The sequence below is a fragment of the Eschrichtius robustus genome, chromosome 1 (assembly GCF_028021215.1).
Source record: "Eschrichtius robustus isolate mEscRob2 chromosome 1, mEscRob2.pri, whole genome shotgun sequence".
NCBI lineage: Eukaryota > Metazoa > Chordata > Mammalia > Artiodactyla > Eschrichtiidae > Eschrichtius > Eschrichtius robustus.
The window spans coordinates 145,613,358-145,629,489 of NC_090824.1; the positions used below are offsets into that span (position 1 = coordinate 145,613,358).

The window sequence follows — 16,132 nt, forward strand, 5'->3', positions numbered from 1 at the left end:
CATTTGGAGTCCCGTGTAGGGAAGGAACACAGGTGCACATTCATGGACCATCCCAACCTTTTCCTCTCCTTTCTCAATGTGCTTCACGGCGGGTCCTTGTTCCACTGAATGGTGCCTTCACAGCACAGTATGGTGTCTTCTCACTGGGCCCGATTTGGAGCCGTTGGGATGTTTTGTCCCTGTGTGGCCTCCTTGCCCCTATGTTGAGGATGTTAAGGTGTTCCTTCGGACAGCCCAGCGTCATTGCTATGCCCAGTCGGCATAGCATTCCCTGAGGTTTGGAGCTCTTCCCGGAGGTCTTTGGGCCCAACCATGCAGAAAGAAGCGAGTTGGCTGCCAAGGAAATGCTACAGGTTTAAGGGCTGGAGTGAATGTGTGCTGCAGGGGTCATTTTGTCCTGCCGCCTTCTGGTGCTGCGAGCCTGTGATCTCCAGCATGCATGGCTTCAAGCCAGAGAAGTCATGCCGGTTCAAGGGTCCAGGATGTTGGAGGCGTTCCCTCATTGCACGGCTGTGGGTGACACGTTGGTTCTGGAGGACCTGGGTCTCATGGTTTCTCCAAGGTCTAGTCCTTGAAGGGAAGAAAGACAATGTGCAAGGTGGTACAATAAGATACCCAGTTGCTGCAAGGTTTTGCCCCGCCACTTTGGGCATTGGAATGGCTCCCTTGCCATTAGCTTTGGTTGCGGTCCTAAGAAGTTCCTCTGGCTTGGCAGGAGACCAGGAAGTATGCCTGCTGGTGAGTCTCCCTTGATCAGTCCAGGGGTTCCTCAGGTGCCCTTTGTCACGGGTCCCTACGAGCCGCTTTTGATGGAGGTCGTCATATTCGGCCAAGGGCCCTTCCCTTGTGGAAGATCTCTCGCCTTGAGGGTGTGTCCACTGTGTGGAATCATAAGTGCCAAGGGCGTGTTTGTTGCCAAAGAGGGCACTTGCTCTTAGGCTGAGGGGGCCCAGTTGTCCTGAGGGTGTCTCAGGGGATCAGGAAGACATCGTTTTGCTGTGATGCGGGGCAGATTGCTCAGGAGAGGAATTTCAGGGCCCGAGACCAGGGTGTTGTTGGCCGGCGGCGCTCTTTGTCCTGATGGCCGCATGCTCTGAAGGCGCCTGTGCCACGATGCTTTCACGTTTGGGTGCGTACACACAGGCAAGACGGACAGCAAATGAAATGTTGAGGAGAGATAGAACACACATCACTGGGTGGTATCGACCTGTCCCTCGCTGTGCCCGTGCACCCTCCTCAAGCCTGCGTGTGTTCTCTCACCCGAGCCAGGTGGAATGCCAGGGAAAGAATGCTAGCAGCAGCCTGGGGCCATCCGTATAATCCCTGATACCCGTTGAAAGGAGGACGGCGTGGCAAGGCGAGGCCAGGCGAAGGAGTCTCGGATGGGTCCTGGCGTGCATTCCATGAGGATCCTGCTTTAACCCTTGTTGCGGTAAGGGACACTTCTTTGCTTAACCTAAAGGTTTGGCGACGGGAACGTGTGCACCGGGGCTACACCCTCACCTTCTGGTAATTTCTCGGGGAACACGAGCTTTGATGCCCTGAGAACTGGCTGCATTTCCTGACCCATGGCTCGGCTCTGGCCACTTCTGTACGCTGATATGATTCAGCTCGCTGGCCGTCCCATGGTGGAATCTGCAACTTTGCATGTCCAACGTTTGAGCCCGTGTTTGGATCGATGATGACTCCCACAAATGCATTCCTTGGAAATCTGAACAAAATGAGTGAAAAATCCCTACCGTCTCCTCTTTGGAACTGAGGTCCAGCACGTGGCTCCCAAAAGGAAAGTAGGGAGAGGTTCACATTGCATTTGCGGCTGTGGGTGTCCACAGCCACGTTGTTCAAGTTGAGGGTTGTGGTCATCTCATGGGGAGAAGAGCCATTGGGAAAGGAGCCTGGGATGCCAATGCAGGTGGGAAGGCTTGGGACAGCTTGCCGTCTCTTTGTTCCTTGGTCTAGCCAGGACTGCTGTCCCCTGTCACGGTTCAGCATGCAGGTAGTAGAGGAAGCGTGCGCCATTGCTGGTTCTGCCACCTGCGCTTGTGTTCTACAGGCTGCCCCCACCTGCTGGTCATTGCCGTGTGGCCTCAAAGAAACAGAAGTCTGTAGGCTCAGGGTCAGAACAGGATTCCAGGCCTAGGCCAGGCTTCTTTGTCATGTTCTGCTTGGGAGACCATATGCAATTTAGGTTTCTCCTGATGAGGGGAGAAATCAAATGGGCCAGTGTTCCTGGGAGTTTAGGCAATCTGATGGCTCCTCCTCGGGTTGTGTCCTGCTTGTGTGTGCTGTGTGAAGGGGCTGGAAAATGCCTTAGTCAAGCTTGGTCACGGCAAGCTTCCTTGGTGAGGGGTGGCTCTGGCATCTTGCCGTGACACGTTGGGATCCCGGTGGAGAGAGAGTAAGGCAAGGCGAGTGAAAGAGACACGTGAGATGGCTGACTAAGCCCACAGGTTTATTGGTGGGTGGATAGATCGACGGTGGCCATGGGGTCCCCGGAACACATTTGGGATTCCCTCAGGAGCATCTGGAGGCACGTGTAGGGAGAGAATACGGGAGCACCTTTGTGGACTGTCCCGCCTCTTTCCTCTCCTTGGTCGATTTGCTTCATGGCGGGTCCTTGTCCAGCGAAAGGTTGCCTTCATGGCACAGTATGGTGTCTTCTCATGGGGGCCGATTTAGAGGCCTTGGGGTGTTTTGTCCCTGTCTGGCCACGTTCCCCCTGTGTTGAAGATGTGAAGGTGTTCCTGAGGACAGCCAAGCATCATTTCTATACCCGGCCCACATAGCGTTCCCTGAGGATTGGAGCTCTACTAGGAGGTCATTGGGCGCAACCATGCAGAAACAAGGGAGTCGGTTGCCAAGGAAAGGCTACAGTTTTAAGGGCAGGAGAGGATGTGTGGTGTGGGTGTCATTTTTCCTGCCACCCGCTGGTGCGTCGAGACTGTGGTATCCGGCGAGCCTGGCCACAGGCCAGACAAATCATACCGGTTCAAGTGTCTAGGCTGTTGTCTGGGTTCTCTCGTTGCATGGCTGTGGGTAACAAGTTGCTTGTAGAGTACCTGGGCCTCACGGTTTCCCCAATGTCACGTCACTGATGGGCCCAGAGTGTGAAAGTGCCAGACACCACTGCAAGTTACACCATTGTTGCAAGGGTTTCCCCGCCGCGTTGAGCATCGGAATGGTTCCCGTGCCATTAGCTTTGTGTGTGGGCTAAGGGTAGGTTGCCAGTCTTGGCAGCAGGCCAGGAAGTATGGCTACAGGTGAATCTCCATTATTCAGTCCAGGAGTTCCTCTGGTGCGATTTGTCACCGGTCCCTACAAGCTGCTTTTGTTGGAGGTCGTGACATTTGTCCAAGGGTCGTTCCCTTGTGGAAGATCTCAGGGACCACATTTCCCCTTGAGGCTGAGTCCATTGTGTGGAAGCGTATGCGCCAGGAGTGGTTTGGTTCCCCAGAGGGCAGTGGCTCTTACGCTGAGTAATCCCATTTCCCCTGAGGGTGTCTCAGCGGTTCAGGATGACATCCCTATGCTGTGTCGGTGGGGAGGCGGCTCAGGCGGGGAAGTTCAAGGCCCATACCAGGGGTTTGATGGACGGCCGTGCTCTTTGTGTTGATGCCCGTGCACTCTGAAGGCATCTGTGCCATGATGCATTCACGTTTGGCTGTGGACACACAGACATGATGGGCTGCAAATGAAATGTTGAGGGGAGATATAGCGCACATCGCAGCGCACTTCGCTGGGCAGTATCACCCTTTGCCTCTGTGCCCCCGTTCACTTTTCTCAAACATCCCTGTGTTCTGTCACACTGAGGCAGGTGGTGGAGTGCCCGGGAACAAACACCTGCAGCAGCATGGGGCCCTCTGTATAGTCCATGAAACCTGGCGAAGTGAGGACAGTGCGGCAAGTTGAGGCAAGTCGAGGCAAAAGAGTCTCAGAGTGATTTTGGCGTGAAGTACTTGAGGATCCTCGTAGGAACCTTGTGGTGGTGAGTGGAAATTCTTTGCAGAAACCTAGATGTTTGGCCACGGGGACTTGTGCCCTGAGACTACACCCTCACCTTCTTGGCTCTTCCAGTGGCACCCCAGATCCGATGCCATGATCCTTAGCTCCATTGGCAGCCCCGTGGGTCGGCTCTGGCCGCTCCTGACTGCTGACATGATTGAGATCGTTGGCTGCCCTGCGGTGGAGCCTGCAACTTTGAACGTGCAGCCTTTGAGCAGGTGGATTGATGATGACTCCCATAAATGCACTGCTTGGAACTCTGAACCAATGAATGGGTCTCAGGTTTCTCCGCGGTCATGTCACTGACAGTCCCGGGGGCGAAAATACAATGCGCCAGGGCAAGTTACCCAGTTGCTGCAAGGGTTTGCCCTGCCAGTTTGGGCATTGGAATATCTCCAATGCCAATAGCTTTCTGTACGACCCAAGGGCATCGCCTCTGGCTTGACAAGGTTCGTGGTAGAAACCTTGTGGGGGTAAACGGAACTTCTTTGAAGAAACCTAGATGTTTGGCCACGGGGACTTGTGCGGCGAGACTACCCCGTCACATTCCAGGCTCTTCCTGGGGAACCCGAGCTCCAATGCCCTGAGACTTGGGTGCACTTTCTGCCCCGTGGCTCGAGTCTGGCCGCTCCCTACTGCTGAGAGGTTTTAGCTTGCTGACAATCCGCGACTTTGCACGTCCAGCCTTTGAGCAGCTGCGTGGATCGATGATGACTCCCATAAATGCATTCCTTCAAAATCTAAACAAAATGAATGAGCAATACCTACCATCTTCTCATCCTAACTGAGGTCCAGCACGTGGCTCCCAAAGGAAAATTAGGGAGAGGTCCATGTCGCATTTGCTACTGTGGGCGTGTGCAGCAACATTGTTCAAGTTGAGGGTGGCGGGCTTCTCGTGCAGAAAGAGCCATGTGGAAAGGAGCCTGGGATGTCCATCTACATGGGAAGGCTAAGGACAACTTGATGTCTCTGGACACCTGAGTCTAGCCAAAACTGCTATATCCTGCCGCGGTCTGTATGCAGGTATGAAAGGAAGCGTGAGCCACTGGTACTCCTCTGGCTTCCCGTCGAAATCTACAGGCCACCCTCGAGCTCAGGTCGTTGCCTTGTTCCCGCAAGGAAGCAGAAGTCTCTGCACTCAGGGTCAGAGAAGGAGTCCTGGCCAGGCCAGGCTTCTATGTCATGTTCAGCTTGGGAGGTGGGATGTAGTTTACATTTGCCCTGATGGTCAGGGGAAATCAAATGGACCACCGTCCCACAGATTTGGGCGACGCTGTTGGCTCCTCCTTGGGTTGTGTCCTGCTTGTGTGTTGTGTGTGGAGAGGTTGGAAAATGCCTTAGGCAATTCCAGGGGATATCAAGCTACTTAGGTGAGGGGTGGATTCGTCTGGATCCTGGTGGAGAGAGGAAGGCAAGGCGAGTGGGAAATACACGTGAGAGTGTTGGCTAAGCCCACAGGCTTACTGTTGGGTGGATAGATGTTCGGTGGACATAGGGTTCCCGGAACTCTTTTGGGATATCTTCAGGAGCATTTGGAGTCCCGTGTAGGGAAGGAACACAGGTGCACATTCATGGACCATCCCAACCTTTTCCTCTCCTTTCTCAATGTGCTTCACGGCGGGTCCTTGTTCCACTGAATGGTGCCTTCACAGCACAGTATGGTGTCTTCTCACTGGGCCCGATTTGGAGCCGTTGGGATGTTTTGTCCCTGTGTGGCCTCCTTGCCCCTATGTTGAGGATGTTAAGGTGTTCCTTCGGACAGCCCAGCGTCATTGCTATGCCCAGTCGGCATAGCATTCCCTGAGGTTTGGAGCTCTTCCCGGAGGTCTTTGGGCCCAACCATGCAGAAAGAAGCGAGTTGGCTGCCAAGGAAATGCTACAGGTTTAAGGGCTGGAGTGAATGTGTGCTGCAGGGGTCATTTTGTCCTGCCGCCTTCTGGTGCTGCGAGCCTGTGATCTCCAGCATGCATGGCTTCAAGCCAGAGAAGTCATGCCGGTTCAAGGGTCCAGGATGTTGGAGGCGTTCCCTCATTGCACGGCTGTGGGTGACACGTTGGTTCTGGAGGACCAGGGTCTCATGGTTTCTCCAAGGTCTAGTCCTTGAAGGGAAGAAAGACAATGTGCAAGGTGGTACAATAAGATACCCAGTTGCTGCAAGGGTTTGCCCCGCCACTTTGGGCATTGGAATGGCTCCCTTGCCATTAGCTTTGGTTGCGGTCCTAAGAAGTTCCTCTGGCTTGGCAGGAGACCAGGAAGTATGCCTGCTGGTGAGTCTCCCTTGATCAGTCCAGGGGTTCCTCAGGTGCCCTTTGTCACGGGTCCCTACGAGCCGCTTTTGATGGAGGTCGTCATATTCGGCCAAGGGCCCTTCCCTTGTGGAAGATCTCTCGCCTTGAGGGTGTGTCCACTGTGTGGAATCATAAGTGCCAAGGGCGTGTTTGTTGCCAAAGAGGGCACTTGCTCTTAGGCTGAGGGGGCCCAGTTGTCCTGAGGGTGTCTCAGGGGATCAGGAAGACATCGTTTTGCTGTGATGCGGGGCAGATTGCTCAGGAGAGGAATTTCAGGGCCCGAGACCAGGGTGTTGTTGGCCGGTGGCGCTCTTTGTCCTGATGGCCGCATGCTCTGAAGGCGCCTGTGCCACGATGCTTTCACGTTTGGGTGCGTACACACAGGCAAGACGGACAGCAAATGAAATGTTGAGGAGAGATAGAACACACATCACTGGGTGGTATCGACCTGTCCCTCGCTGTGCCCGTGCACCCTCCTCAAGCCTGCGTGTGTTCTCTCACCCGAGCCAGGTGGAATGCCAGGGAAAGAATGCTAGCAGCAGCCTGGGGCCATCCGTATAATCCCTGATACCCGTTGAAAGGAGGACGGCGTGGCAAGGCGAGGCCAGGCGAAGGAGTCTCGGATGGGTCCTGGCGTGCATTCCATGAGGATCCTGCTTTAACCCTTGTTGCGGTAAGGGACACTTCTTTGCTTAACCTAAAGGTTTGGCGACAGGAACGTGTGCACCGGGGCTACACCCTCACCTTCTGGTAATTTCTCGGGGAACACGAGCTTTCATGCCCTGAGAACTGGCTGCATTTCCTGACCCATGGCTCGGCTCTGGCCACTTCTGTACGCTGATATGATTCAGCTCGCTGGCCGTCCCATGGTGGAATCTGCAACTTTGCATGTCCAACGTTTGAGCCCGTGTTTGGATCGATGATGACTCCCACAAATGCATTCCTTGGAAATCTGAACAAAATGAGTGAAAAATCCCTACCGTCTCCTCTTTGGAACTGAGGTCCAGCACGTGGCTCCCAAAAGGAAAGTAGGGAGAGGTTCACATTGCATTTGCGGCTGTGGGTGTCCACAGCCACGTTGTTCAAGTTGAGGGTTGTGGTCATCTCATGGGGAGAAGAGCCATTGGGAAAGGAGCCTGGGATGCCAATACAGGTGGGAAGGCTTGCGACAGCTTGCCGTCTCTTTGTTCCTTGGTCTAGCCAGGACTGCTGTCCCCTGTCACGGTTCAGCATGCAGGTAGGAGAGGAAGCGTGCGCCATTGCTGGTTCTGCCACCAGCGCTTGTGTTCTACAGGCTGCCCCCACCTGCTGGTCATTGCCTTGTGGCCTCAAAGAAACAGAAGTCTGTAGGCTCAGGGTCAGAACAGGATTCCAGGCCTAGGGCAGGCTTCTTTGTCATGTTCTGCTTGGGAGACCATATGCAATTTAGGTTTCTCCTGATGAGGGGAGAAATCAAATGGGCCAGTGTTCCTGGGAGTTTAGGCAATCTGATGGCTCCTCCTCGGGTTGTGTCCTGCTTGTGTGTGCTGTGTGAAGGGGCTGGAAAATGCCTTAGTCAAGCTTGGTCACGGCAAGCTTCCTTGGTGAGGGGTGGCTCTGGCATCTTGCCGTGACACGTTGGGATCCCGGTGGAGAGAGAGTAAGGCAAGGCGAGTGAAAGAGACACGTGAGATGGCTGACTAAGCCCACAGGTTTATTGGTGGGTGGATAGATCGACGGTGGCCATGGGGTCCCCGGAACACATTTGGGATTCCCTCAGGAGCATCTGGAGGCACGTGTAGGGAGAGAATACGGGAGCACCTTTGTGGACTGTCCCGCCTCTTTCCTCTCCTTGGTCGATTTGCTTCATGGCGGGTCCTTGTCCAGCGAAAGGTTGCCTTCATGGCACAGTATGGTGTCTTCTCATGGGGGCCGATTTAGAGGCCTTGGGGTGTTTTTTCCCTGTCTGGCCACGTTCCCCCTGTGTTGAAGATGTGAAGGTGTTCCTGAGGACAGCCAAGCATCATTTCTATACCCGGCCCACATAGCGTTCCCTGAGGATTGGAGCTCTACTAGGAGGTCATTGGGCGCAACCATGCAGAAACAAGGGAGTCGGTTGCCAAGGAAAGGCTACAGTTTTAAGGGCAGGAGAGGATGTGTGGTGTGGGTGTCATTTTTCCTGCCACCCGCTGGTGCGTCGAGACTGTGGTATCCGGCGAGCCTGGCCACAGGCCAGACAAATCATACCGGTTCAAGTGTCTAGGCTGTTGTCTGGGTTCTCTCGTTGCATGGCTGTGGGTAACAAGTTGCTTGTAGAGTACCTGGGCCTCACGGTTTCCCCAATGTCACGTCACTGATGGGCCCAGAGTGTGAAAGTGCCAGACACCACTGCAAGTTACACCATTGTTGCAAGGGTTTCCCCGCCGCGTTGAGCATCGGAATGGTTCCCGTGCCATTAGCTTTGTGTGTGGGCTAAGGGTAGGTTGCCAGTCTTGGCAGCAGGCCAGGAAGTATGGCTACAGGTGAATCTCCATTATTCAGTCCAGGAGTTCCTCTGGTGCGATTTGTCACCGGTCCCTACAAGCTGCTTTTGTTGGAGGTCGTGACATTTGTCCAAGGGTCGTTCCCTTGTGGAAGATCTCAGGGACCACATTTCCCCTTGAGGCTGAGTCCATTGTGTGGAAGCGTATGCGCCAGGAGTGGTTTGGTTCCCCAGAGGGCAGTGGCTCTTACGCTGAGTAATCCCATTTCCCCTGAGGGTGTCTCAGCGGTTCAGGATGACATCCCTATGCTGTGTCGGTGGGGAGGCGGCTCAGGCGGGGAAGTTCAAGGCCCATACCAGGGGTTTGATGGACGGCCGTGCTCTTTGTGTTGATGCCCGTGCACTCTGAAGGCATCTGTGCCATGATGCATTCACGTTTGGCTGTGGACACACAGACATGATGGGCTGCAAATGAAATGTTGAGGGGAGATATAGCGCACATCGCAGCGCACTTCGCTGGGCAGTATCACCCTTTGCCTCTGTGCCCCCGTTCACTTTTCTCAAACATCCCTGTGTTCTGTCACACTGAGGCAGGTGGTGGAGTGCCCGGGAACAAACACCTGCAGCAGCATGGGGCCCTCTGTATAGTCCATGAAACCTGGCGAAGTGAGGACAGTGCGGCAAGTTGAGGCAAGTCGAGGCAAAAGAGTCTCAGAGTGATTTTGGCGTGAAGTACTTGAGGATCCTCGTAGGAACCTTGTGGTGGTGAGTGGAAATTCTTTGCAGAAACCTAGATGTTTGGCCACGGGGACTTGTGCCCTGAGACTACACCCTCACCTTCTTGGCTCTTCCAGTGGCACCCCAGATCCGATGCCATGATCCTTAGCTCCATTGGCAGCCCCGTGGGTCGGCTCTGGCCGCTCCTGACTGCTGACATGATTGAGATCGTTGGCTGCCCTGCGGTGGAGCCTGCAACTTTGAACGTGCAGCCTTTGAGCAGGTGGATTGATGATGACTCCCATAAATGCACTGCTTGGAACTCTGAACCAATGAATGGGTCTCAGGTTTCTCCGCGGTCATGTCACTGACAGTCCCGGGGGCGAAAATACAATGCGCCAGGGCAAGTTACCCAGTTGCTGCAAGGGTTTGCCCTGCCAGTTTGGGCATTGGAATATCTCCAATGCCAATAGCTTTCTGTACGACCCAAGGGCATCGCCTCTGGCTTGACAAGGTTCGTGGTAGAAACCTTGTGGGGGTAAACGGAACTTCTTTGAAGAAACCTAGATGTTTGGCCACGGGGACTTGTGCGGCGAGACTACCCCGTCACATTCCGGGCTCTTCCTGGGGAACCCGAGCTCCAATGCCCTGAGACTTGGGTGCACTTTCTGCCCCGTGGCTCGAGTCTGGCCGCTCCCTACTGCTGAGAGGTTTTAGCTTGCTGACAATCCGCGACTTTGCACGTCCAGCCTTTGAGCAGCTGCGTGGATCGATGATGACTCCCATAAATGCATTCCTTCAAAATCTAAACAAAATGAATGAGCAATACCTACCATCTTCTCATCCTAACTGAGGTCCAGCACGTGGCTCCCAAAGGAAAATTAGGGAGAGGTCCATGTCGCATTTGCTACTGTGGGCGTGTGCAGCAACATTGTTCAACTTGAGGGTGGCGGGCTTCTCGTGCAGAAAGAGCCATGTGGAAAGGAGCCTGGGATGTCCATCTACATGGGAAGACTAAGGACAACTTGATGTCTCTGGGCACCTGAGTCTAGCCAAAACTGCTATATCCTGCCGCGGTCTGTATGCAGGTATGAAAGGAAGCGTGAGCCACTGGTACTCCTCTGGCTTCCCCTCGAGATCTACAGGCCACCCTCGAGCTCAGGTCGTTGCCTTGTTCCCGCAAGGAAGCAGAAGTCTCTGCACTCAGGGTCAGAGAAGGAGTCCTGGCCAGGCCAGGCTTCTATGTCATGTTCAGCTTGGGAGGTGGGATGTAGTTTACATTTGCCCTGATGGTCAGGGGAAATCAAATGGGCCACCGTCCCACAGATTTGGGCGACGCTGTTGGCTCCTCCTTGGGTTGTGTCCTGCTTGTGTGTTGTGTGTGGAGAGGTTGGAAAATGCCTTAGGCAATTCCAGGGGATATCAAGCTACTTAGGTGAGGGGTGGATTCGTCTGGATCCTGGTGGAGAGAGGAAGGCAAGGCGAGTGGGAAATACACGTGAGAGTGTTGGCTAAGCCCACAGGCTTACTGTTGGGTGGATAGATGTTCGGTGGACATAGGGTTCCCGGAACTCTTTTGGGATATCTTCAGGAGCATTTGGAGTCCCGTGTAGGGAAGGAACACAGGTGCACATTCATGGACCATCCCAACCTTTTCCTCTCCTTTCTCAATGTGCTTCACGGCGGGTCCTTGTTCCACTGAATGGTGCCTTCACAGCACAGTATGGTGTCTTCTCACTGGGCCCGATTTGGAGCCGTTGGGATGTTTTGTCCCTGTGTGGCCTCCTTGCCCCTATGTTGAGGATGTTAAGGTGTTCCTTCGGACAGCCCAGCGTCATTGCTATGCCCAGTCGGCATAGCATTCCCTGAGGTTTGGAGCTCTTCCCGGAGGTCTTTGGGCCCAACCATGCAGAAAGAAGCGAGTTGGCTGCCAAGGAAATGCTACAGGTTTAAGGGCTGGAGTGAATGTGTGCTGCAGGGGTCATTTTGTCCTGCCGCCTTCTGGTGCTGCGAGCCTGTGATCTCCAGCATGCATGGCTTCAAGCCAGAGAAGTCATGCCGGTTCAAGGGTCCAGGATGTTGGAGGCGTTCCCTCATTGCACGGCTGTGGGTGACACGTTGGTTCTGGAGGACCTGGGTCTCATGGTTTCTCCAAGGTCTAGTCCTTGAAGGGAAGAAAGACAATGTGCAAGGTGGTACAATAAGATACCCAGTTGCTGCAAGGTTTTGCCCCGCCACTTTGGGCATTGGAATGGCTCCCTTGCCATTAGCTTTGGTTGCGGTCCTAAGAAGTTCCTCTGGCTTGGCAGGAGACCAGGAAGTATGCCTGCTGGTGAGTCTCCCTTGATCAGTCCAGGGGTTCCTCAGGTGCCCTTTGTCACGGGTCCCTACGAGCCGCTTTTGATGGAGGTCGTCATATTCGGCCAAGGGCCCTTCCCTTGTGGAAGATCTCTCGCCTTGAGGGTGTGTCCACTGTGTGGAATCATAAGTGCCAAGGGCGTGTTTGTTGCCAAAGAGGGCACTTGCTCTTAGGCTGAGGGGGCCCAGTTGTCCTGAGGGTGTCTCAGGGGATCAGGAAGACATCGTTTTGCTGTGATGCGGGGCAGATTGCTCAGGAGAGGAATTTCAGGGCCCGAGACCAGGGTGTTGTTGGCCGGCGGCGCTCTTTGTCCTGATGGCCGCATGCTCTGAAGGCGCCTGTGCCACGATGCTTTCACGTTTGGGTGCGTACACACAGGCAAGACGGACAGCAAATGAAATGTTGAGGAGAGATAGAACACACATCACTGGGTGGTATCGACCTGTCCCTCGCTGTGCCCGTGCACCCTCCTCAAGCCTGCGTGTGTTCTCTCACCCGAGCCAGGTGGAATGCCAGGGAAAGAATGCTAGCAGCAGCCTGGGGCCATCCGTATAATCCCTGATACCCGTTGAAAGGAGGACGGCGTGGCAAGGCGAGGCCAGGCGAAGGAGTCTCGGATGGGTCCTGGCGTGCATTCCATGAGGATCCTGCTTTAACCCTTGTTGCGGTAAGGGACACTTCTTTGCTTAACCTAAAGGTTTGGCGACGGGAACGTGTGCACCGGGGCTACACCCTCACCTTCTGGTAATTTCTCGGGGAACACGAGCTTTGATGCCCTGAGAACTGGCTGCATTTCCTGACCCATGGCTCGGCTCTGGCCACTTCTGTACGCTGATATGATTCAGCTCGCTGGCCGTCCCATGGTGGAATCTGCAACTTTGCATGTCCAACGTTTGAGCCCGTGTTTGGATCGATGATGACTCCCACAAATGCATTCCTTGGAAATCTGAACAAAATGAGTGAAAAATCCCTACCGTCTCCTCTTTGGAACTGAGGTCCAGCACGTGGCTCCCAAAAGGAAAGTAGGGAGAGGTTCACATTGCATTTGCGGCTGTGGGTGTCCACAGCCACGTTGTTCAAGTTGAGGGTTGTGGTCATCTCATGGGGAGAAGAGCCATTGGGAAAGGAGCCTGGGATGCCAATGCAGGTGGGAAGGCTTGGGACAGCTTGCCGTCTCTTTGTTCCTTGGTCTAGCCAGGACTGCTGTCCCCTGTCACGGTTCAGCATGCAGGTAGTAGAGGAAGCGTGCGCCATTGCTGGTTCTGCCACCTGCGCTTGTGTTCTACAGGCTGCCCCCACCTGCTGGTCATTGCCGTGTGGCCTCAAAGAAACAGAAGTCTGTAGGCTCAGGGTCAGAACAGGATTCCAGGCCTAGGCCAGGCTTCTTTGTCATGTTCTGCTTGGGAGACCATATGCAATTTAGGTTTCTCCTGATGAGGGGAGAAATCAAATGGGCCAGTGTTCCTGGGAGTTTAGGCAATCTGATGGCTCCTCCTCGGGTTGTGTCCTGCTTGTGTGTGCTGTGTGAAGGGGCTGGAAAATGCCTTAGTCAAGCTTGGTCACGGCAAGCTTCCTTGGTGAGGGGTGGCTCTGGCATCTTGCCGTGACACGTTGGGATCCCGGTGGAGAGAGAGTAAGGCAAGGCGAGTGAAAGAGACACGTGAGATGGCTGACTAAGCCCACAGGTTTATTGGTGGGTGGATAGATCGACGGTGGCCATGGGGTCCCCGGAACACATTTGGGATTCCCTCAGGAGCATCTGGAGGCACGTGTAGGGAGAGAATACGGGAGCACCTTTGTGGACTGTCCCGCCTCTTTCCTCTCCTTGGTCGATTTGCTTCATGGCGGGTCCTTGTCCAGCGAAAGGTTGCCTTCATGGCACAGTATGGTGTCTTCTCATGGGGGCCGATTTAGAGGCCTTGGGGTGTTTTGTCCCTGTCTGGCCACGTTCCCCCTGTGTTGAAGATGTGAAGGTGTTCCTGAGGACAGCCAAGCATCATTTCTATACCCGGCCCACATAGCGTTCCCTGAGGATTGGAGCTCTACTAGGAGGTCATTGGGCGCAACCATGCAGAAACAAGGGAGTCGGTTGCCAAGGAAAGGCTACAGTTTTAAGGGCAGGAGAGGATGTGTGGTGTGGGTGTCATTTTTCCTGCCACCCGCTGGTGCGTCGAGACTGTGGTATCCGGCGAGCCTGGCCACAGGCCAGACAAATCATACCGGTTCAAGTGTCTAGGCTGTTGTCTGGGTTCTCTCGTTGCATGGCTGTGGGTAACAAGTTGCTTGTAGAGTACCTGGGCCTCACGGTTTCCCCAATGTCACGTCACTGATGGGCCCAGAGTGTGAAAGTGCCAGACACCACTGCAATTTACACCATTGTTGCAAGGGTTTCCCCGCCGCGTTGAGCATCGGAATGGTTCCCGTGCCATTAGCTTTGTGTGTGGGCTAAGGGTAGGTTGCCAGTCTTGGCAGCAGGCCAGGAAGTATGGCTACAGGTGAATCTCCATTATTCAGTCCAGGAGTTCCTCTGGTGCGATTTGTCACCGGTCCCTACAAGCTGCTTTTGTTGGAGGTCGTGACATTTGTCCAAGGGTCGTTCCCTTGTGGAAGATCTCAGGGACCACATTTCCCCTTGAGGCTGAGTCCATTGTGTGGAAGCGTATGCGCCAGGAGTGGTTTGGTTCCCCAGAGGGCAGTGGCTCTTACGCTGAGTAATCCCATTTCCCCTGAGGGTGTCTCAGCGGTTCAGGATGACATCCCTATGCTGTGTCGGTGGGGAGGCGGCTCAGGCGGGGAAGTTCAAGGCCCATACCAGGGGTTTGATGGACGGCCGTGCTCTTTGTGTTGATGCCCGTGCACTCTGAAGGCATCTGTGCCATGATGCATTCACGTTTGGCTGTGGACACACAGACATGATGGGCTGCAAATGAAATGTTGAGGGGAGATATAGCGCACATCGCAGCGCACTTCGCTGGGCAGTATCACCCTTTGCCTCTGTGCCCCCGTTCACTTTTCTCAAACATCCCTGTGTTCTGTCACACTGAGGCAGGTGGTGGAGTGCCCGGGAACAAACACCTGCAGCAGCATGGGGCCCTCTGTATAGTCCATGAAACCTGGCGAAGTGAGGACAGTGCGGCAAGTTGAGGCAAGTCGAGGCAAAAGAGTCTCAGAGTGATTTTGGCGTGAAGTACTTGAGGATCCTCGTAGGAACCTTGTGGTGGTGAGTGGAAATTCTTTGCAGAAACCTAGATGTTTGGCCACGGGGACTTGTGCCCTGAGACTACACCCTCACCTTCTTGGCTCTTCCAGTGGCACCCCAGATCCGATGCCATGATCCTTAGCTCCATTGGCAGCCCCGTGGGTCGGCTCTGGCCGCTCCTGACTGCTGACATGATTGAGATCGTTGGCTGCCCTGCGGTGGAGCCTGCAACTTTGAACGTGCAGCCTTTGAGCAGGTGGATTGATGATGACTCCCATAAATGCACTGCTTGGAACTCTGAACCAATGAATGGGTCTCAGGTTTCTCCGCGGTCATGTCACTGACAGTCCCGGGGGCGAAAATACAATGCGCCAGGGCAAGTTACCCAGTTGCTGCAAGGGTTTGCCCTGCCAGTTTGGGCATTGGAATATCTCCAATGCCAATAGCTTTCTGTACGACCCAAGGGCATCGCCTCTGGCTTGACAAGGTTCGTGGTAGAAACCTTGTGGGGGTAAACGGAACTTCTTTGAAGAAACCTAGATGTTTGGCCACGGGGACTTGTGCGGCGAGAGTACCCCGTCACATTCCAGGCTCTTCCTGGGGAACCCGAGCTCCAATGCCCTGAGACTTGGGTGCACTTTCTGCCCCGTGGCTCGAGTCTGGCCGCTCCCTACTGCTGAGAGGTTTTAGCTTGCTGACAATCCGCGACTTTGCACGTCCAGCCTTTGAGCAGCTGCGTGGATCGATGATGACTCCCATAAATGCATTCCTTCAAAATCTAAACAAAATGAATGAGCAATACCTACCATCTTCTCATCCTAACTGAGGTCCAGCACGTGGCTCCCAAAGGAAAATTAGGGAGAGGTCCATGTCGCATTTGCTACTGTGGGCGTGTGCAGCAACATTGTTCAAGTTGAGGGTGGCGGGCTTCTCGTGCAGAAAGAGCCATGTGGAAAGGAGCCTGGGATGTCCATCTACATGGGAAGGCTAAGGACAACTTGATGTCTCTGGACACCTGAGTCTAGCCAAAACTGCTATATCCTGCCGCGGTCTGTATGCAGGTATGAAAGGAAGCGTGAGCCACTGGTACTCCTCTGGCTTCCCCT

At 54.5% G+C, this 16,132-nt stretch overlaps 9 non-coding genes across 9 annotated transcripts; all 9 read left to right on the plus strand.

Annotated features, from left to right (window-relative positions):
• Nucleotides 1–1,672: 1,672 nt before the first annotated feature.
• Nucleotides 1,673–1,764, plus strand: LOC137752362 (small nucleolar RNA SNORD116). The gene has a single exon (XR_011071170.1). It is a non-coding gene; the product is annotated as a small nucleolar RNA SNORD116 (small nucleolar RNA).
• Nucleotides 1,765–4,222: 2,458 nt separating this feature from the next.
• Nucleotides 4,223–4,314, plus strand: LOC137751760 (small nucleolar RNA SNORD116). Its single transcript, XR_011070951.1, has one exon. It is a non-coding gene; the product is annotated as a small nucleolar RNA SNORD116 (small nucleolar RNA).
• A 389-nt stretch (nt 4,315–4,703) lies between these two features.
• LOC137778231 (small nucleolar RNA SNORD116) lies at nt 4,704–4,795 on the plus strand. Its single transcript, XR_011076813.1, has one exon. It is a non-coding gene; the product is annotated as a small nucleolar RNA SNORD116 (small nucleolar RNA).
• Nucleotides 4,796–7,203: 2,408 nt separating this feature from the next.
• Nucleotides 7,204–7,295, plus strand: LOC137752447 (small nucleolar RNA SNORD116). The gene has a single exon (XR_011071181.1). It is a non-coding gene; the product is annotated as a small nucleolar RNA SNORD116 (small nucleolar RNA).
• A 2,458-nt stretch (nt 7,296–9,753) lies between these two features.
• On the plus strand, nt 9,754–9,845 carry LOC137751768 (small nucleolar RNA SNORD116). Its single transcript, XR_011070954.1, has one exon. It is a non-coding gene; the product is annotated as a small nucleolar RNA SNORD116 (small nucleolar RNA).
• Nucleotides 9,846–10,234: 389 nt separating this feature from the next.
• Nucleotides 10,235–10,326, plus strand: LOC137778243 (small nucleolar RNA SNORD116). Its single transcript, XR_011076820.1, has one exon. It is a non-coding gene; the product is annotated as a small nucleolar RNA SNORD116 (small nucleolar RNA).
• A 2,408-nt stretch (nt 10,327–12,734) lies between these two features.
• Nucleotides 12,735–12,826, plus strand: LOC137752531 (small nucleolar RNA SNORD116). The gene has a single exon (XR_011071189.1). It is a non-coding gene; the product is annotated as a small nucleolar RNA SNORD116 (small nucleolar RNA).
• Nucleotides 12,827–15,284: 2,458 nt separating this feature from the next.
• On the plus strand, nt 15,285–15,376 carry LOC137751771 (small nucleolar RNA SNORD116). Its single transcript, XR_011070955.1, has one exon. It is a non-coding gene; the product is annotated as a small nucleolar RNA SNORD116 (small nucleolar RNA).
• Nucleotides 15,377–15,765: 389 nt separating this feature from the next.
• On the plus strand, nt 15,766–15,857 carry LOC137778265 (small nucleolar RNA SNORD116). Its single transcript, XR_011076822.1, has one exon. It is a non-coding gene; the product is annotated as a small nucleolar RNA SNORD116 (small nucleolar RNA).
• Nucleotides 15,858–16,132: the final 275 nt, after the last annotated feature.